This window comes from Chiloscyllium punctatum, chromosome 2, assembly GCF_047496795.1.
Source record: "Chiloscyllium punctatum isolate Juve2018m chromosome 2, sChiPun1.3, whole genome shotgun sequence".
Lineage (NCBI taxonomy): Eukaryota > Metazoa > Chordata > Chondrichthyes > Orectolobiformes > Hemiscylliidae > Chiloscyllium > Chiloscyllium punctatum.
The window spans coordinates 94,519,255-94,541,313 of record NC_092740.1 but is presented as its reverse complement, the minus strand read 5'-3'; the positions used below and the strand labels follow the sequence as shown (position 1 = coordinate 94,541,313).

General features: G+C 42.2%; 1 long non-coding RNA gene across 2 annotated transcripts in view; it reads left to right on the top strand.

Annotated features, from left to right (window-relative positions):
- Positions 1 to 4,814: 4,814 nt before the first annotated feature.
- Positions 4,815 to 22,059, top strand: part of LOC140486796 (uncharacterized) — a 106,917-nt gene continuing 89,672 nt past the window's right edge. For both annotated transcript variants that reach the window (XR_011962636.1, XR_011962637.1), the window contains exon 1: positions 4,815 to 4,923. This is a non-coding gene — a long non-coding RNA (uncharacterized lncRNA). The remainder of the gene's footprint in view (positions 4,924 to 22,059) is intronic.

Genomic DNA, 22,059 nt, shown 5'->3' with positions numbered 1-22,059 from the left:
ATTTATAGTGGTTTGTCTCTGCCGCTTCCAGTTGTCCGTTCCAGCTGTGCGCTGCAGTGGCCGGTATATTGGGTCCAGGTCGATGTGTTTGTTGATAGAATCTGTGGATGAGTGCCATACCTCTAGGAATTCCCTGGCTGTTCCCTCTTTGGTTTTTCCTATAATAGTAGTGTTGTCCCAGTCGAATTCATGTTGCTTGTCGTCTGTGTGTGTGGCTACTAAGGATAGCTGGTTGTGTCGTTTCGTGGCTAGTTGGTATTCATGGATACGGATCGTTAGCTGTCTTCCTGCTTGTCCTATGTAGTGTTTTGTGTAGTCCTTGCATAGGAGTTTGTACACTATGTTGGTTTTGCTCATGCTGGGTATTGGGTCCTTTGTCCTGGTGAGTTGTTGTCTGAGAGTGGCTGTTGGTTTGTGTGCTGTTATGAGTCCTAGTGGTCGTAGTAGTCTGGCTGTCAGTTCAGAACTGTTCTCGATGTATGGTAACGTGGCTAGTCCTTTGGGTTGTGGCTGTTCTCATTCTGTTATCTTTCCCTTAGGCATCTGTTGATGAAATTGTGGGGGTATCCATTTTTGGCGAATACATTGTAGAGGTGTTCGTCTTCCTCTTTTTGCAGTTCTGGTGTGCTGCAGTGTGTTGTGGCCCTTTTGAACAGTGTCTGGATGCAACTTTTTTTGTGTGCGTTGGGGTGGTTGCTTTCGTAGTTCAGGACATGGTCTGTGTGTGTGGCTTTCCTGTATACCTTTGTGGTGAATTCTCCGTTCGGTGTTTGTACCATCACGTCTAGGAATGGGAGTTGGTTGTCCTTTTCTTCCTCTCTCGTGAATCTGATTCCTGTGAGTGTGGTGTTGCTGATGTGGTGTGTGTTTTCTATTTCTGTATTACGACAGCTCTGTCAATCTAGTCTTAGGCGGCTGTCTGTGTAGAGTTTGCACATTCTCCCCTGTGGACATGGGTTTACTCCAGGTGTTCCAGCTTCTTTCCACAGCCCAAAGATTTGCAGGTTAGGTAGATTGACCATGCTAAAGTATCTATAGTGTCCAGTGATGTGTGGGCTAGGTGAATTGGCCATGGGAAATGCATAATTACAGGGCTAGGTTAGGGGAGTGGGTCTGGGTGGGATTCTCTTCAGAAGATCAGGGTGAACTAGATGGGCTGAATGGCCTGCTTCCTCACTGCAAGGGTTCAATGATCTTTATTGATTAATTGATTGATTAATCATATTTATTTATTTATTGTCACATGTAACTCTCCAGTGCCATATGACTCAGTGTCAAAAGTTTTGTTTGGTAACAATTCTGTGAAATGCCTTGGGACATTCAATTATTTAAAAAGGATTACATTAGTACAAGTTCTCACTCACTACAATTTCATAAATGTTGTCCCCTCCACACTTCACTTCAGCTTTGATGAAGAGTCATCTAAACTCGAAAGGTTAGCTTGCTTTCTCTCCATGGATGCTGTCTGACCTACTCAGATCTCCAGCATTTTTTATTTTCAGTATAGATTCCAGTATATTCCTGGGAATACATCCAGGGAAGTTATTTGCATGGAACTGAGAAATAAGAAAGGGATGATCACCTTCTTGGGATCGTATTATAGACCCCCTAATAGTCAGAGCAAAATTGAGTAACAAATTTGTAAGGAGATCTCAGCTATCTGTAAGAATAATAGGGTGGTTATGGTAGGGATTTAACTTTCCAAGCATTGACTGGGACTGCCATAGTGTTAAGGGTTTAGACGGAGAGGAATTTGTTAAGTGTGTACAAGGAAATTTTCTGATTCAGTATGTGGAAGTATCTACCAGCGAAGGTGCAAAGCTTGACCTACTCTTGGGAAATAAGGCAGGGCAGGTGACTGAGGTGTCAGTGGGGGAGAGCACGTTGGGGCCAGTGACCATAATTCTATTAGCTTTAAAATAGTGATGGGAAAGGACAGATGGATCTAAAAGTTGAAGTTCTAAATTGGAAGAAGAGCAATTTTGATGGTATTAGGCAAGAACTTTCAAAGGTTGATTGAGGGGTAGATGTTTGCAGTTAAAACAGCGGCTGGAAAATGGGAAGCCTTCAAAAATAAGATAATGAGAGTTCAGGTTCAGCATATTCTTTTAATGGTGAAAGGCAAGGCTGGTAAGTGTAAAGAATGCTGAATAACTAGAGAAATTGAGGTTTTGATTCAGAAAAAGAAGGAAGGATATATCAGGTATAGACAGCAGAGATCAAATGAATCCTTAGAAAAGTATAAAGGCAGCAGGAGTATAATTAAGAGGAAATCAGGTGAGCAAAAAAGGGGACATGAGATAGCTTTGGCAAATAGGGTTAAGGAGAATCCAAATGAGATTCTATAAATATATTAAGGACAAAAGGGTAATTAGGGAGAGAATAGGGCCCCTCAAAGATCAGCAAGGCAGCCTATATGTGCAACTGCAGGAGATGGCAGAGATTCTAAATGAGTATTTTGCATCAGTGTTTGTTGTGGAGGACATGAAAGATATAGAATGTGGGGAAATAGATGATGAAATTGTGAAAAATATCCATATTACAGAGGAGAAAGGCGCTGGATGTCTTAAAGGTGGATAAGTCCCTAGGACCTGATCAGGTATATAGAGTCATAGAGTCATAGAAATGTACAGCATGGAAACAGACCCTTAGGTCCAACCCGTCCATGCCGACCAGATATCCCAACCCAATCGAGTCCCACCTGCCAGCACCCGGCACATATCCTTCCATACCCTTCCTATTCATATACTCATCCAAATGCCTTTGAAATGTTGCAATTGTACCAGCCTCCACCACTTCCTCTGGCAGCTCATTCCACACATACACCACCCTCTGCATGAAAAAGTTGCCCCTTAGGTCTCTTTTATATCTTTCCCCTCTCACTCTAAACCTATGCCCTCTAGTTCTGGACTCCCTGACCCCAGTGAAAAGACTTTGTCTATTTATCCTATCCATGCCCCTCATAATTTTGTGAACCTCTATAAGATCACCCCTCAGCCTCCGACGATCCAGGGAGAACAGCCCCAACCTGTTCAGCATCTCCCTATATCTCAAATCCTCCAACCCTGACAACATCCTTGTAAATCTTTTCTGAACTCTTTCAAGTTTCACAACATCTTTTCGATAGGAAGGAGACCAGAATTGCACACAATATTCCAACAGTGGCCTAACCAATGTCCTGTACAGTCGCAATGTGACCTCCCAACTCCTGTACTCAATACTCTGGCCAATAAAAGAAAGCATACCAAACGCCATCTTCACTATCCTATCTACCTGCGACTCTACTTTCAAGGAGCTATGAACCTGCTGTCCAAGGTCACTTTGTTCAGCAACACTCCCTAGGACCTTCCCATTAAGTTATAAGTCCTTCTAAGATTTGCTTTCCTAAAATGCAGCACTTCACAATTATGTAAATTAAACTCCATCTGCCACTTCTCAGCCCATTGGCTCATCTGATCAAGATCCTGTTGTAATCTGAGGTAACCTTTTTCACAGTCCACTACACCTCCAATTTTGATGTAATCTGCAAACTTACGAACTGTACCTCTTATGCTCACATCCAAATCATTTATGCAAATGACAAAAAGTAGTGGACCCAGCACCGATCCTAGTGGCACTCCACTGGTCACAGACCTCCATTCTGAAAAACAACCCTCTACCACCACCCTCTGTCTTCTACCTTTTAATTTTCGTTGCATGTGTAATAAAATTATTTTTGTGATACTTTTTATAAGTATAAAAAGTTTATAAGTATAAAAAGCTGCAAATTTCCAGAAATGGAACATTGATGAATCAGATGCATTTAAGAATGGGAAGAACACTGGACTAAGCACTACTGATTAATTTTAAGGAGGATTCAGTCCAATTTTGATTTCCTTGTTCAGTACATACATATAGTACAGCTGACATTTAGTTGATGCAATCCTTCATCCAGTCCATCTTGGAAAGAGAAGGCTTTTGGAACAAACTTAGAAATGGATCTTATTCACAGTTAAATGTAATTAAGCAATTTTCTACATAATATGCAGTATGTGATTTATATCCACTCAGACAGCTAAAGCAACATTAAAGTCTACTCCACATTCAATGTCGCCTTGCAGACTCCAAATATCTTTACTCTAAATGAAAAAAATATACATTTAAAACTGAAGTTTATCTTTCACTGTTAAACTTAGATATTTGCCTTACATTCTGCTGGTACATTCCTGTTGTTAAATAAACCACCAGCTTAATATCTGCAAGGATAATGAAGATTTGAAAATAATAATCAAAGCAGCATTATTATCTAAATTTATTTTTTGCTATCATAAAGAAGAGTTTCACCATATCTCAAATAAACTTTTCCTATGATGTGGATCTACTGTAAATCAAGTGATTCAATCCTGCGAGTAACCAGGGGTTGATTAAAAATGAATATGGATATAAACTTGTGTAAGTCATGCTTATAATGTAAAATGTTGACTAAAATATCCATGAAGGCTACTGTGTCAAATGAAATTGAGAAGATGTTTCTTTTGCTATCTGAAATGAGACAACGTTTGCAGATGAATTGAAATTATTTACTTCCCTGGCACTTTTTCTTTCTCTGTAAAGCTACTTATTCAAGTAGACTTCCTTTGGGTCACATATTTACTATTTATACGACCCTTAATATCTCAAATTAACAGGTGCTTTAATAGTAATGAGATTGCATAATTTAGACAACACTTCATGCACTGTCACAGCACTGTGTCCTGCTCCTTAAAGAATATTAGAAAAAAAGGTTGTCATGGTAACCTCCTTTGCCACTGCTTTGCTTGAGAAATGGTGTCAGCTTTCAACTTCAGTCAGATTCCATCATGCTCGCAAGATCAGGGCTCAGCTCTTTCTCCTTCATTATAGATTCCGATGAAGGACAGGAAAGGAATCTGGCGTAATTGTCAGGTATGCAACTGGCTTCCTATGATTCACCTGATGAGAGAACTGGAAAATTAGGACAAGGAAAAACTATTTTAATCAAGGCATTAGAAACCTCAGCACCTTGTTTATCTGCACTCAAAACTAGTTTTATGCCAGGTGTCTTTTTCTCCTAAATTTAAACTAATTATTGTGGTCATTTATTGAAGGGTATTACATTTCTTTAAACATTTTAAAGGGTTTTGCACTGTATCATGTAGCAAATACTTCAATGTTCAGTGCCTTTAAATCACTTTTAATCCAAAGGTTTGGTTTAGTTTACAGTTTTACGTGAACATGTTGTTCCTTTAAATTGGCCAGCAACTTACTAAGTTAGGACCTTCAGTTGCTGCTCAGATTTTTACAAAAAGCTTTTTTAAAATAGTTTTAACATCTGTTCATCCACTTCTACATTTTTAATCTTTGTTTCCTCATCTTGGATTTTAAAAGAACCATCAGCATCTAGCTCCTTGCACTATCACTGTAACTGGTTCAATTTTCTTTAATGTGTTTTTGTCTCAATCTTGCCAGCATATCTGTGACAATGAATTACTGTCACATTAGATTTTCCCAAGATTTGAATCTTGACACACTCTCATCAACTTCTTATCACAAGGCAATATCATTTGTATGCGTGGTATCCATGTAGATGCTAGTGTTAGTAAATCTTATCACTGTGTCATCTCTTCAATGCATAGCTTTTTCTGTGCTATTCATTTGCTGGTCAGATATCAGGACACAGATAAACTAGCATTTTCTCCATTTTAATGGTGGCAAGAAAGCAACCATACTGTTCAGGAGGTTATTGGGGATGGTCTTTTCATAAATGTTGATTAATCATATTTTACTTTTGAAATAAAATTTGAGAAATAAAAGGAAATGCTGCAGGTGTTGGAAATCTGAAAACATAAATGTGGTGCAGGAAGCTCAACAGGTCAGGCAGCATTTGTGGAGAAAGAAACAGAGTTAATGTTTCAAGTCCTCTATGATTCTTCTTCAGTTCTGAAAAAAGCTAGAAAATTATGTGTTGTTGTCAGATTCATGGAGTTTTCATACCTACTGAAAGGCAATTTGCTTGGAACTATAGATGTACGGACAAAGTTTCATTCTGTGCCCAAAAGAGTTTCTGGTTTCAGGGAGCTTTACAATTGTGTAGAAAATATATAAATAGATAATAAAAGTTATTGAGTTATGTTATTGTCATTTTAACTTTTGCACCAGTACAATTACCCATCTTCTCAGTGTGCAATCCTCAGCAATTCTTGTTTGGATTGAATGAGTCGTACAGTAGTGAGCCTGTTATGCTGTGCTGAGGTCTGTTCAGTGACCAGTGCACAGCTTGTGTCATATTATAATACAGAAGCTCTTGTAACACTGCAAACCTGTGTCAGTATTGTGCACCAGACTCATTAAAACTCCATAACAGTTGTAAATTGAGGCCAGGCCCTGCACTATGGGCAAAAAGCCAGATCAGAGTTGCAATGTATAAAACAGGTGTTGAAAGAGAGACAGGTTTTTTGTCTCACACTGGATCTTAGCTCTTAAAGGGGCATGATTAATTGGGGTTCATAATGAGTCCCCTCTTTATACCTTTATACCTATTTCAGTGCTTCTTTAATGCTTAAATTTTTTTCCAGAGATTAACTTACAATTAGCTCCATAAAGTTGCATTCTCTTTGCTACCTTTGATTCATGAAGATGATTTGATTACCTATACAAATATTTGCTAGCCTTGGAGGAGATGAAGAAGCAACATGGGAGGAAAGCTAGAGAGGGGTATGTATACCTTCGACATTCAGCTGGCACTATCCATATTTGCAAAGTTACCTAATTCTATCTGGATATACCTGAGCACACCTACAGGCAGGGAACAGAAATTCTGAAGGAGAAAATAGAAAGAAGAGGTTGTATTCATTACCATCTCAAAATGTTTTACAGCTAACCTTTGTACTTTTGGTGTGTGGTCACCAAAATAATACAGGAAATGCAGCAATGTGCATTTCCCACAAACCGAATGACCAGATAATCTCTTTTTGTGAGTTTGGTTGAGGGATACATCAAGACAGGACATCAGGGATAGCTCATCTTTTCTTTTTTGTTATAAGGCTGGGACTTTTTTTTTCCCTGGAGCATTGGAGGCTGAGGGGTGACCTTATGAAGGTTTAGAAAATCATGAGGGGCATGGATAGGGTAAAGAGCCAAGATCTTTTTCTTGGGGTTGGGGATTCCAAAACAGGAGTGCATAGGTTTAAGGTGCGAGGGGAAAGATTTAAAAAGGACCTGATAACAGGTTCTTTTTCACGCAGAGGGCAGTGAAACATTTTTACACAGAGGGTGGTGGCTGCATGGAATCATCTGCCAGAGGCAGTTGTGAGGGAGAGTACAACTGCAACAGTTCAAAGGCATCTGAGTAGGTATATGAATAGGAAGGATTTAAAGGGATATAGGCCAAATGCTGGCAAATTGGATTAGGTCAGATTGGGATGCCTAGTTGGCAGGAATGATTTGGACCGAAGGACCTGTTTTCATGCTGTATGACTCCATGACTTTATATAGTGAATGGCCCATAGTAGGGGAGTCCAAAAACTAGAGGGTATAGGTTTAAGGTTAGGGGGAAAGATTTGGAAGGGACCTGAGGGGTAAATTTCTCACACAGAATGTGGTGCCTTTATGGAACGAGCTGCCAGAGGAAATCATAATAGAATCTCTATAGTGTGGAAACAGGCCCTTCAGCCCAACGAGTCCACACCAACCTTCTGAATAGTAACCCACCCAAACCCATTACCCTACCCTATAATTAACTCTGACCAATGCACCAAGCCTAAACATCCCTGACCACCATGGGCAATTAACCTAATCTGCACATCTCTCAAAACCAAAGCACCCCATGTAGACATGGGGAGAATGTGCAAACTCCACACAGACAGTCGCCCAAGGCTGGAATTGAGTCTGCATCCCTAGCACTGTGAGGTAGTAGTGCTAACCACTGAGCTACCCTGCCATTCCTTGCTTGAGGAAGGAACACTTGAAAGACATTTGGACAGGTACGTGGATAGGAAAGCTTTAGAGGGATATGAGCCAAATGCAGGAAAATGGGACTCGCCCAGTTTAGGAAACCCAATCTGCATGGATGAGTTGGAGCAAAGGGCCTGTTTCTGTGCTGAATGACTCTAATGCCATGGGATGTTTTACATCTATGTAATAAAGCAGATGGGGCCTCAAAAGAAAGTCTCATCTGACAGCAAAAAAAACTGAAGAACTGAAGATACTGGAAATCAGAAACAAAAACAGAAATTGCTGGAAAATCTCAGCATCTGTGGAGAGAAATCAGAGTTAACGTTTCAAGTCCAGTGACCCTTCTTCATTTCCTCGTTTACTGATTAGCAGATATTTATTTCTCAGACTGATCTATATGTCTATCCTTCTGTTGTTCTCCCTCTCTCGGCTTCATTTCCACCTATTATTTACTCCTCCCACCCTCTCCCCATAACATTTTCAGCACATACACCAATCTTTTCCTAGCTACAAGCAGTTCTGGAGATAATTCACTAGACCTGAAACATTAACTCCGCTTTCTGTCCACAAATGTTGCTAAACCACCTACTGGAGAAATTTCAAAATGTTATCTCATCCAACAGCACTTTGGAGATCCTGACCATACAATATAAGATTAGGGTAATCATGTTGTATGATATTCTGTCACTGATTGCGAATGAATACTAAAGCTATGTATTTGCCCTTAGAGACACATCCATCTTCCAAACCAGATCCTGCCATTGTCGAACTGCTAGAATTTCTTTTATAACCAGAGACCAATGGACAACAATGAAGCAATGAAGAGATTGAAATTTAATGTTTTCTGACCCCTACATTGTATATTGAGGGCCAAGGTCCAGAGGACCTCAGTTAAAAGCATTTGATGGAACCAATCAACGATGCATTAGAACATAAACGAATCATGCTGTCTGTGATTGCCAATTGCTCAGTCAGATAGTCATGCAACACAATGCAGATGTTGCTCTTGGCTCTTCCAAAGACAGAACCAGCTGTACCTTGGTACAGTAATAAGTTTTGTTTTGCGTGCAGTCCAGGCAGGTCATACCATATGAAGCGCGTAGGGTAACAGAACAGAGTGAAGAATACAATGCTAATGCTGCAAAGAAGGTGCACAGAGAACGAGATCAACATTAAATTTAAAATTTGAGAGGTCCACTCAGAAGTCTAATAACAGGGAAGAAGCTGTTCATATAACAAATCTGAATTGATTAAAATCCAGTCTATAGTGTATTTTCTCCCTTTTAATGCCATCCCTTTGAAACCACTTTGACAGCTGCTATCAAACCATAAGGACATAAGGTAAAGTGTGATGTTGCAGTGCTGGGAGGGTAGGGTGTCAGAAGGATGGGAGGATAGAGTGGCAGATTAGTCAGGTGCCAGTTAGTAAGGTGTTAGTGTAACAGCTGGATAGGATGCAGCTGAGAGGGGATAGACTGTCAGTGATAAGTTGCTAAGTGGGAAGGGGACAAGATGCCAAATGGTAAGGTGCCAAGTGGTATGGTACCTGATGCAGTGTGGGGTTCTGATGGAAGGGGTGGGGTCAGGTCGGGCCCAACAGAGGACAAGGGGGTGTTGGGTTGCAAAGAAGTGTCTGATCCCAGGAGGGGGTGTCAGGTCAGTGTCTGGAGTGTGTGTAGTTGTAGTTGGAGGATGTGAAATAAATATGGAGTCAGTTTATAGTTTAAGAATTAAGCAATGCATTCTTCTTCCAGACATTGGGTGGTGAGGGAGTGGCAGTGGAGGATGCCCAGGATCTGCATATCCTCGGCAGAGTGGGAGGGGGATTGAAATATTCAGCAACGGGGTGGTGGGGTTGATTGGTGCGGGTGTACCGGAGATGTTCCCTAAAGCGCTTGGCAAGAAGGCACACAGTCTCCCCAATGTAAAGGAGACCGCATCGGGAACAACGGATACAATAAATGACATTGGTGGATGTGCAGGTGAAACTTTGATGGAAATGAAAGGCTCCCTTGGGGCCTTGGATAGATGTGAGGGGGCAGATGTGGGTGCAGGTTTTGCAATTCTTGCGGTGGCAGGGGAAGGTACCCACAAGGGAAGGCATTAACATTTCCACTGGGTCGATACTCTTTCCCCATCTCCATCACCTTATCGCCACCTGTGCTGGACCAGCCAACATCAGAGTCGCGTCTCTTGCTGCTGTGCTGGACCAGTTTTTGGACCATCTTTTGCCACTGGGCCTACCTCTCCAATGTTACCTCTGCCGATGTAGCAGCCACCAGTGCTTGCTCTGGAACGATATGTAGGGGTTCAGTTTCCACTGCACTAGCCCCGTTCGAGGTCCACATGCTTGGTTCTCACCGCCACTGATGCTGTCCAAGCTCAGGACAACGTAATCAAATTTAAAAAAGTGATGAGAAAAAAAGAAAACGAAAAGCGGTCAGAGCAGACATTTCTGGCATAGGAGCTTGATACCACCAGCACTTCAGGGACACTGCATTGTCTCCCCCAGCATTCACTCCAGTTCCAAAACCTCGGCTTCCAGGAGTTGCAACTGGAGACATTTCCTGCACATATAGTGGTCTCGGGCACTGGAAAAGAGAAAGCATACAATGTAGTGAAGATCAGTCAGAAGCCCAAGGATTGGGAAACCTTTAAAAGCTAGCAGAACATAACTAAAGAAGCAATAAGGGGGAGAAAATGATATATGAGGATGAGCTAACTAGTAATACATAAGAACATTGCAAGATTTGTTTTAGATATCTAAAAGGAATGAGAGAGGCAAGAGTGAACATTGGCCACTGTAAAATGAAGCTGAAGAATTGATAAAGGGGAACAAAGAAATGGTAAAGGAACTGAATTGGTGCCTTGCATCAGTTTTCACAGTGGAAGACATTTGCAGTGTACTAGGACATCAAGAGAGTCAGGAGACAGAGATATGTCTAGTAGCCATCACTAAGGGGTAATTGCTGGGAAGTTGAAAGGTTTGAAGCTGGATAAATCACCCAGACTGGATGGACTACACCCCAGCATTCTGAGGGAGATAGCCGAGGAGGTTGTAGAAGCACTAATGGTGATCTTTCAGGAATCACTGGAGTCAGAGAGGGTCTCAAATGACAGAAAAATGGCTAACGTAACAGCCATAAGAAGGAAGGGTGGCAGAAGATGGGAAGCAATAGGTTGGTGAACCTGACCTCTGTCATTAATAAGATTTTAGAATGAGATTTGTTAAGGATCTATTATTTATTAAGGATTCATCCATTATTAAGGATGAGATTGAGGAGTATTTGGAAGTGTATGGAAAATAGAGCAGAGACAGCGTAGCTTTGTCAGATGGAGGTCATGTCTGACAAGTGTGTTGGAATTCTTTGATGAGGTAACAAACAAGTTAGACAAAGCTAAGTCAATGGACGTGATCTATTTGGATTTCCAGACGGCCTTTGACAAGGTCCTGCACAGGAAGCTGCTGAATTTGATAAGAGTCTATGGTGTTATCAGCAAGGTACTGGCATGGATTGAGGACTAGCTGACTGGCAGAAGGCAGAATACAATGTGGGAAAGTGTGAGGTTATGAACTTTGGTAGTTAGAATAGAGGCAAAGCCTATTTTCTCAACTGGGAAAGGCTTTGAAAATCTGAAGCACAAAGGGACTTGGGAATCCTAGTTCAGGATTCTATTAAGGTCAGCATGCAGGTTCAGTTGGCAGTTCGGAAGGTAAACACAATTTTAACATTTGTTTAAAGGGAGCAGCAATATACATCTGAGACTGTATAAGGCTCTGTTCAGACTGCTTTTGGAATACTGTGAGCAGTTTTGAGCCATGTATGTAAGGAATGACATGCTGGCTTTGGAACGGGTCCAGAGGAGCTTTATAAGAATGATCCTGGGGACTAAGGGCTTGTCATATGAGGGGCTGTTGAAGAATCTGAGTCTGTACACAATGGAGTTTTGAAGGATGAGGTAGTATCCCATTGAAACTTACAGAATGCTGAGAGGCCTGAATAGAGCAGTCACGGAGAAGATGTTTCCATTATTAAGAAAGGCTAGGACCTGAGGGAACAATTTCAGAGTGAAGGGACCGACCCTTTAGAACTGAGGTGAGGAGGAAATTCTTCAGGGTGGTGAATCTGTGGAACTCATTGCTGCAGAGGGCTATGGAGGCCAACTCGTTGAGTGTATTTAAGACAGAGGTAAGTAGGTTCCTGAATATTAAGGGATCGTGGTTTATGGGATGAAAGCAAGAGAATAGGGTTGAGAAACATGTGAGCCATGAGCACTGCTACATTACAATGCCAGGGACCCAGGTTCAATTCCAGCTTCTGTGTGGAGCTTGCATGTTCTCCCAGTGTCTGCGTGGGTTTCCTCCTGGTGCTCTGGTTTCCTCCCACAGTCCAAAGATGTGCAGGTTAGGTGAATTGGCCATGCTAAATTGCCCATAGTGTTCAGGGATGTGTAGGTTAGGTGCTTTCGTCCAGAAAAATGTAGAGTAAGAGGTTAGGGGAATGGGTCTGAGTGGGATACTCATCGGAGGGTCGGTGTGGGCTTGTTGGGCTAAATGTTTCCACACTGTAGGGAATCTATGATTCTATGCTGATGAATGGTGGAGCAGACTCAATGGGTCAAATAGCCTAACTCTTCTCCAAGATTTTGTGCTCTTGTGGCCTGAATGCATGGAGCATTTGAAATAAAGTGGATAAATTAATCCGGCAAATAGATGTTAACCGGTATGATGTGTTTGGAATTACAAGGTGACCAGGGATGAGAACTGAACATCCAGGGGTATTTAGTATTCAGGAAGGATAGACAAAAAGAAACTGATTAATGAGTATATAAACACAATATTAGCTCAGAGATTGCGGAATCTGGGTAGAATTAAGAAATATCAAGGGAGAAAATCTTTAGATGTAACAGTACATAGATCACCAAACTGTAGTGGTGATGTTTAGAGTAGTATTAAACAGGAAATCAGAGATGCATACGGTAAAGGAATATCTGTAATTATGGATGTCTTTAATCTGCATATAGATTGAGCAAATCTGCAATATAGATTCCAGCTGTCAATCTCTTGCTGCAAGCAGGTTTGGCTTCTCTGTGTGGCACCCGCCTTGTTAAGGGAAGAGTCTCAGTATAACATCTCTCTTGCAAACTCCACCCTCCCACCCCCACCTAAAATGTAGCCTTCTAGTTTGTGAGAGCTCAGGTTATTAAATGCCACAAGTGACAGTGTCAGGGTGGTGAACCTGGGCGGACTGAATGCCCTGAATTCAGCAACTCTCAAGTATCGGTGTCCCAGCTCAGGCCCTGGCCCCTCCAGCAAAGGCGATCATGTTTGATCATGTTTGCCACCAATAGACCATTGTGAATGCAGCTGCACAAGTTACAAGTCTAGTTTCCATCTTTTCCACCAGACTCCTTCCAGTATAACAATGGGTGTACATGGTAAACTTTCAATGCTTTGAAGAGTGAAGTGATGTTAAAATGGATCAGATGGGCCAATGGGCTGAAGAACGGCAGATGGAGTTTAATTTAGATAAATGTGAGGTGCTGCATTTTGGCAAAGCAAATCTTAGCAGGACTTATACTCTTAATGGTAAGGTCCTAGGGAGTGTTGCTGAACAAAGAGACCTTGGAGTGCAGGTTGAAAGTACTCCTTGAAAGTAGAGTTGCAGGAGATAGGATAGTGAAGAAGGCGTTTGGTATGCTTTCCTTTATTGGTCAGAGTATTGAGTACAGGAGTTGGAAGGTCTTGTTGCGGCTGTACAGGACATTGGTTAGGCCACTTTTGGAATAATGTATGCAATTCTGGTCTCCTTCCTATTGGAAAGATGTTGTGAAACTTGAACAGGTTCAGAAACGATTCACAAGGATGTTCCCAGGGTTGAAGGATTTGAGCTATAGGGAGAGGTTGAATAGGCTGGGGCTGTTTTCCCTGGAGCGAGGGAAGCTGAGGGGTGACCTTATAGAGGTTTAGAAAATCATGAGGGGCATGGATAGGATAAATAGACAAAGTCTATTCCCTAGGGTGAGGGAGTCCAGAACTAGAGGGCATAGATTTAGGGTGAGAGAGGAAAGATATAAAAGTGACCTAAGGGGAACTTTTTCATGCAGGGATTGGTGCGTGTGTGGAATGAGCTGCCAGAGGAAGTGGTGGAGGCTGGCACAATTGCAACATTTAAAAGGCATCTGGATGTGTATATGAATAGGAAGGGTTTGGAGGGATATGGGGTGGGTGCTGACAGGTGGGACTAGATTGGGGTGAGATATCTAGTTGGCATGGACAGGTTGGACTGAAGTATCTGTTTCCGTGCTGGACAACTCTATAACTCTATGACTCTATGTTGAAAGTCCTTCTGGGCCTCATTACGGTTTCAAAATGGTTGGCAGTTTAATAAAATCAGTCCGTGGTTTGTCACAGTATTCATCATGTGCCAATTTGAAATAAAATTGGCAGCCTCCCTGAGGAGCAGGCAAATAGACAATTTTCAACCCGATGCAGGCGAATCCTGATGTGTTTCATTTCCAGCTTGTTGTAACTTGCCACATTACTCTTTTGGCAGAAGTGGTTCTGAATTGCCTGGCACACTGTTTGTTGCTGGTTTTCTGTGATACAGGACTTGTTAATGGACAAACATTCAGTGACAACAATGTTACTACCAGCTGTTAATAACATTGACAGGCACACTGTTCAGCATTGTCATTGCAGTAAACATGAACTGACTTGGATTCAGGGAAGAGAGAGACATTCCCAACAGTGTAAAGAAAATCAGACACTCTTACATTTCAAGTGATTAGAGTCTACCCACATCAGTCCAGAACAGAGCCTTTCCAAATTGACTCAGCTGCTTGGATAATTTGTTGTGTTGCACCATTGTATATTCTACTGAAGGCTGATGGCAGACAAAGTTTGCACATTCTCCCCGTGTCTGTATGGGTTTCCGCCGGGTGCTCCAGTCTCCTCTCACAGTCCAAGGATGTGCAGGTCAGGTGAATTGGCCATGCTAAATTGCCCATAGTGTTAGGTGCATTAGTCAGAGGGAAATGGGTCTGAGTGGGTTACTCTTCAGAGGGTCAGTGTGGACTTGTTGGGCTGAAGGGCCTGTTTCCACACAGTAGGGAATCTAATCTAACCTAGTCTAATCTAAAAAGGCTAATTTTCATATCACCAACCTAGCAGAGCACTGACAGGTGTCAGATCAGCATCCATATTGCACCTTGTTGATTTTTCTTTTCATTGAGGTAAGAGGAATTTTAATAGGATAGGGTATAATGCAGAGATCAAGAGTGCAGTGCTGGAAAAGCACAGCAGGTCAGGCAGCATCCAAGGAGCAGGAAAATCGGCTTTTCGGGCATAAGTCCTTCATGAAGCACCACACTCTCGACTCCAATCTGCAGCATCTGCAGTCCTCGCTTACTCTATAATGGAGAGATGGTTGACCTGATTATGGTAGTTTGTCAATTGGCATGTGAGATCTGCCTATCATCATAAAAGTCACCACATTCAAGTCAATTCTGCCACACTTGCCTCATCAGTAAAATCATAGAATCATACAGTACAGAAGTGGCCCTTTGGCCTATCAAGCCTGTATAAAAATATGCTAAACCTGCTCTGGTCCTCCTTCCCAGCACTAGTCCATAACCTTGAATATCATGACATTTAAATGCTCATCCAAACAATATTTAAAGGTTGTGAGGTTTCCCATCTGAACTACCTTCCACAGGCTGTGCATCCAACACTCCTACCATCTTCTGGGTGAAAAAAGTCTTTCCTCAAATCCCCTCTGAACCTTCCACCTTAAACATGTGCACCCTTTTTCTTGACCCTTCAACTAAAGGGAATAGCAGCTTTCTGTCCTCTCTGTTCGTTAATAATGTTGTATACCTCTATCAGGTCTCCCCTCAACCTTCTTTGCTCCAAAGAAAACAACTTGAATTTATCCAACCTCTCTTCATAGCTAAAGTGCTCCATTCCAGGCAACATCCTGGTTAACCTTGTCTGCATCCCCTCAAGTGTAATCACATCCAAATGTCAAATCATTGACTCATCAAGAAGGTTATTGAGGTTTTCTTCAAGAATATGAGGAAAAATATGGGAGGAAGTGTTAATTAAGAGAATCGGACAGGAATGTAAGGAATAGGTAAGGATTAAGTAATGAACATTGAGACATAAAATATTCTAGGGCAACATGCTATGGAATCAGACAGGCATCGTCAATATATTTATTTCAGAAGGATTTATACTGTGAACAGCTGAACATGGCAATTTAGGGAAATATTCCATGCATAGTAAGATATAATTTTACTGGCAGTCAATTTACGATATACATATCTTTGCTATCTGGTAACAGCTGAACAGGAGTTTATACTTATAATCAAATGCTCTTGAGGTACAGTCACATTGTCTTTGTTGATGACCACTTCACAACTGAGTACTTGCAATGGAAGTTTAAATTAATTTCTCTCTCCACCTTTACAATATCCCTTGACTGTGTATGTTTCATGTGTATAACTTTCCGTTGATCAATGTTAAAATCTATTTCTTCCCACATTCACTTGATGCCCAATTCCTTTGAATGCTATCAATCTCCCTTGCACTAGACACCTGGCTTTGGTGAATTTACAAATAGATTAGATATATCTCCTCTCGACTTGCATATGAATAAACTACAAAGGAAACAGATTAGTTCCTGTGAAACTTCACAAGTTCAAGGGCATTGAGCTTTTCAGTCATCACTTCCTTTCTCTGCAAAGTTAAAAAATCGCACAGACCAAAGGGTCTGTTTCTGTGCTATACATCTCTATGACTATATGACCAGGTTATGGTTCAACAGGTTTATTCGGAAGTACGAGCTTCCAAATAAACCTGTTGGACGATAACCTGGTGTTGTGTGATTTTTTTAAACTTTGTCCACCCCAGTCCAACATCAGCACCTCCACTTTATTTCTCTTCAAAGGCAGTTTACAATCCAGCTGATAATATTTCCATTTTCCTTTCTCAAAATCCCACAGATTCATGCTAATTATTGTGGAAATGTTTGTCTTGCCTTCCCCAAGGAAGCCAGGTTGGTGCATAGTTAAAATAGCCCCTAGGTTTCACTGATGAATGGATTTCCAGACAAATTATAATGTGTTCTTCTGAATAGGCAAGAGAAAGACTTGCTGCAGGGTTGTAGAGTGCTTCTTTAAATGTGTAGAGACAAAAAAAAACTGCAGATGCTGGAATCCAAAGTAGAGAGGCTGGAGGCTGGAAGAACACAGCAAGCCAGGCAGCATCAGGGGCAAAGAAGTCAACGTTTCAGGTGTAACCCTTCTTCTGGATTGGGGATGGGTCTGGAGGGAGCTGTAAATAAAGGGCAAGGCAAGGGCAGGGTGGTGAAGTGGGATAGGTGAAGACAGATAGAATGGGCGACCTTGTTAGTCAATGGAAGGAATGAATCCGGTTGGTGGTAGGGAGCAGTGGCAGTGAGGGGGAGGGGCTGGGAAGGGAGTCGGGGGAAGGGAAGAAAGGTTTTTTGAAAGTGGAGCATTCAATGTTGAGTCCTCCGGGCTGTAGGGTGTCAGGTGCCCAGATGGAAGATAAAGTATTGTTCCTCCTGTGGTATGTTTTGGCAATAGCATTAATTTAATTTTTCTTTAATTGCTCGGGGAACTTGAGCACCTCTCTGTCCCAGGATTTCTCCCAGTTCCTTGAACTGAACCTCTCTTGAATCCTCTCCAAGCTACCTTGTTGCTCCCTCTAGCAGCCTTGAAAATAGAACATAGAACAATAGAGCACAGGAAGAGACCCTTCGGCCCACCAGGTCTGCGCCAACCATGATACTATTCTAAACTAATCCCATCTTCTGCACATGGACCATATCTCTCTAATCTCTGCCTGCTCATGCATCTGTTTAAATGCATCTTAAACATTGCTATAGTATCTGCTTCTACTATTCTAGGCACCTACCACCCTCTTTGTAAAAAGACTTGCCTCAAAAATTTCCTTTAAACATCCCCCCTCTCATCTTAAGCCTATGCCACTTAGTATTTGTCATTTCCACCTGGGGAAAGAGATTCTGACTAACCACCCTAAACATGGCTCTCAGAATTATATAAAATTATATTAGGTCACCCCTCAGCCTACAATGCTCTAGCAAAAACAATACAAGTTTATCAAACCTCTCCTTATAGTAAATATATTCCAATCCAGGTAACATCCTGTTAAACTACTTTTGCACCCTCTCCAAAGACTTCTTACCAAAATTGGAGGTGTAATGGACAGCAAAGAAGGTTAGCTCAGATTACAATGGGATCTTGATCAGATGGGCCAATGGGCTGAGAAGTGGCAGATGGAATTTAATTCAGATAAATGCGAGGTGCTGCATTTTGAGAAAGCAAATCTTAGCAGGACTTTTACACTTAATGATAAGGTCCTAGGGAGTGTTGCTGAACAAAGAGACCTTGGAGTGCAGGTTCATAGCTCCTTGAAAGTGGAGTCACAGGTAGATAGGATAGTGAAGAAGGCGTTTGTTATGCTTTTCTTTATTGGTCAGAGTATTGAGTACAGGAGTTGGGAGGTCATGTTGTGGCTGCACAGGACATTGGTTAGGCCACTGTTGGAATATTGCGTGCAATTCTGGTCTCCTTTCTATCAGAAAGATATTGTGAAACTTGAAAGGGTTCAGAAAAAATTAATAAGGATATTGCCAGGGTTGGAGGATTTGAGCTATACGGAAAGGCTGAACAGGCTAGGGCTGTTTTCATTGGAGCATTGGAGGCTGAGGGGTGACCTTATCGAGGTTTACAAAATCATGAGGGGCATGGATAGGATAAATAGACAGTCTTTTCCCCTGTGGTTGGGGAGTCCAGAACTAGAGGGCATAGGTTTGGGGTGAGAGGGGGAAGATATAAAAGACACCTACTGGGCAACCTTTTCATGCAGAGGGTGGTACATGTATGGAATGCGCTGCTAGAGGAAGTGATGGAGGCTAGTATAATTGCAACATTTAAGAGGCATTTGGATGGGTATATAAAAAGGAAGGGTTTGGAGGGATATGGTCTGGGTGCTGGCAGGTAGGACTGGATTGGGTTGGGATATCTGGTCGGCATGGACAAGTTGGACCGAAGGGTCTGTTTTCCATGCTGTACATCTCTATGATTCTATAGTGTGGCAAGTGTGTGCAATACTCCAAATGTGGCCTGACCAAATTTTTATACAGTTACAACATGAAATCGGCAACTTTTATACTCATAAAGATGAAGGCAAGGATACCATGTGTCTTCTTTGCCAACTTTCAGGGAGCTACGGACTTAGCCCCCAAGATCCCTCTGTACATCAATGTTCCTAAGGGCCCAGCCATTTAAAGTATACTTTTCTCTTGCATTCGATCTCCCAAAATGAATCATCTCACATGTATCTGGATTAAACTTCATCTGCCATTTCTCCACCCAACCTTCCAGCTGACTTATATCCAATGTAGACAGGCAGGAGGCTGGAAGAACACAGCAAGCCAGGTAGAGGAGGTAGAAAAGTTGATGTTTCAGGTGTAATCCATCTTCAGGACTGGGGGTGGGTGTAGGGGGAATTGCAGATAGAGGGGGCAGGGGGCAAGGTGGTGTAGAGGGGATAGGTGAAGACAGGCAGAGGGTATGATCTGGCTGGTCAATGGGAGGAAATAGGTGGCTGGGACATATGGAAGGGAGTGGGGAGGGGCTGGGAGGGGAGTTGGGGGATGGGGCTGAAAGTGGAGAACACAATGTTGAGTCCAATATCCAACTGCATCCTTTGGTATCCTTCCTCACTATCCAAAATTTCACTAACATCCGTGTCATTTGCAAATTTATTAATCAGACCACCAACATTTATATACATTATGAATAACAGAAATCCCAGCACAGATCCTTGTGGAACATCACTGGTCACAGACTTCCAGTCAGAAACACACCTGTCCACAACTATCTTCTATGGCCAAAGCAATTTTGTATTCAACTTCCTAACTCACTGTGGATTCCATGTGATTTGATCATATGAACCAACGTACCCTGAGGGACCTTGTCAAATGTCAATGTGAATAACACCTACTGCCTTACCTTGTAAAACTGTAACACAACATCATTACTTTTGTTCAATTTGCCTTGTAGTAAAGGATATCACCACATTAGCCTCCTTAGTTATGAATTGTACGTGCATGCCAACGTTTTGTGATAGACAGAGCTAAGTGAACCCACAACACAGCCCTCTTACATCCAGCTGTGGTAGATAATTAATCAATTCATTGGAGGAGGAGGATCCACAAATATTCCTACTTTCAATGATGGAAGAGCTGAACACATTAGTATAAAAGATAAGACTGAAGCATTCTCAGCAATCTTCAGGCAGAAGTGGCAAGTGGATGATTCATCTTGGCTTCCTCCCTTGGTTCCCAGCATCACAGATACCAGTCTTCAGCCAATTCTACGTGAAACCACAAAACAGTTGGAGACACTGGTTACTACAAAGGCTATGGACCCTAACAACATTCTGACAATAGTACTGAAGACTTATGCTTCAGACCTTCTGCACCCTAACCAAACTCTTCCAGTTCAGTTACAACACTGGTATCTACCCAACGATTTGGAATATTGCCCAAGTATATCCTATTCATAAAAAGCAGGACAAATCCAACCCAGCCAATTATTTGCCCATCAGTCTACTCTCAATCATCAGTAAAGTTATGGAAGGTGTCATCAACAGTGCTATCAAGCATCACTTGCTCATCAATAACCTGCTCAATGATGCTCAGTTTGGGTTCTGCCAGGGTCACTCAGCTCCTGACCTCATTATAGCCTTATTTCAAATATGGACAAAACAGCTGAGTTCAAGAGTTGAGGTGAGATTGAAAATCTTTGATATCAAGGCGCATTTGACCAAGTGTGGTATCAAGGAACCCTAGCAAAACTAAAATGAATGGGTTTCGGGAGCAAACTCTCTCCTGGTTGGACCCATAACTGGCACATAGGAAAATGTTTGTGATTGTCAAATGTCAGGCATCTCAACTCCAGGACATTTCTGCAGGAGTTTCTCAGGGTAGGGCCCTTGGTTCAACCATTTTCAGCTGCTTCATCAATGATCTTCTCTCCATCATAAGGTCAGAAGTGGGAATGTCCACCGATGATTACACAACATTCTGCACCATTCACCACTCCTCAGATACTGAAGCAGTCCATGTTCAAATGCAATAAGATCTGGCTTAGGCTGACAAGTGGCAAGTAACATTCATGCCACACAAATGTCAGGCAATGACCATCTCCAGTAAGAGACAATCTAATCACTGTTCCTTGACATTCAATTTTGTTACCAGGACTGAATCCCCCACTACCAACTCCCTTGAGGTTACCGATGACTAGAAACTCAACTGGACTTGCTACATAAACATAATGGCCTCAACAGCAGGTTAGAAGCTGGGAATGCAACAGTGAGTACCTCACCTTCTGACTCTCCAAAGCCCGCCCATCATCTATAAAGCACAAGTCAGGTGTACAATGGAATTGTCCCTTCTTGTCTGGATGAATGAAGCTCTACTAAAACTCAAGACGCTTGACATCATCCAGGACAAAGTAGGCCACATTAACAAACACACACACCCTCCACCACTGAAACTCAGGAGCAGCTGTGTGTACTAATTACAAGATGTACCGCAGAAATTGATTGTAAGACAGCACTTTTCAAACTCACGGCCAATTCTATCCAGAAGCACAAAGGCAGCAGATACAATGGACCACCCACCACCTACAAGCACCTCTCCAAGCCACTAACCACCTGCCTTGGAAGTATATTGTCATTTCTTTACTGTCACTGGGTCAAAATCCTGGAATTGCCTCCCTGATGGCATTCTGGGTCAAACTAGAGCATGTGGACAGCAGCTGTTCAAGAAGTTGGCATGATGGCTCAGTGGTTAGCACTGCTGCCTCACAGCACCAGGGACCTGGGTTCAATTCCAGCCTCAGGCAACTGTCTGTGTGGAGTGTGCACATTCTCCCTGTGTCTGCGTGGGTTTCCTCCTGGTGCTCCGGTTTCCTTTCACAGTTCAAAGATGTGCAGATTAAGTGAATTGGCTATGCTAAATTGCCCATTGTTATCAGGGATATGTAGGT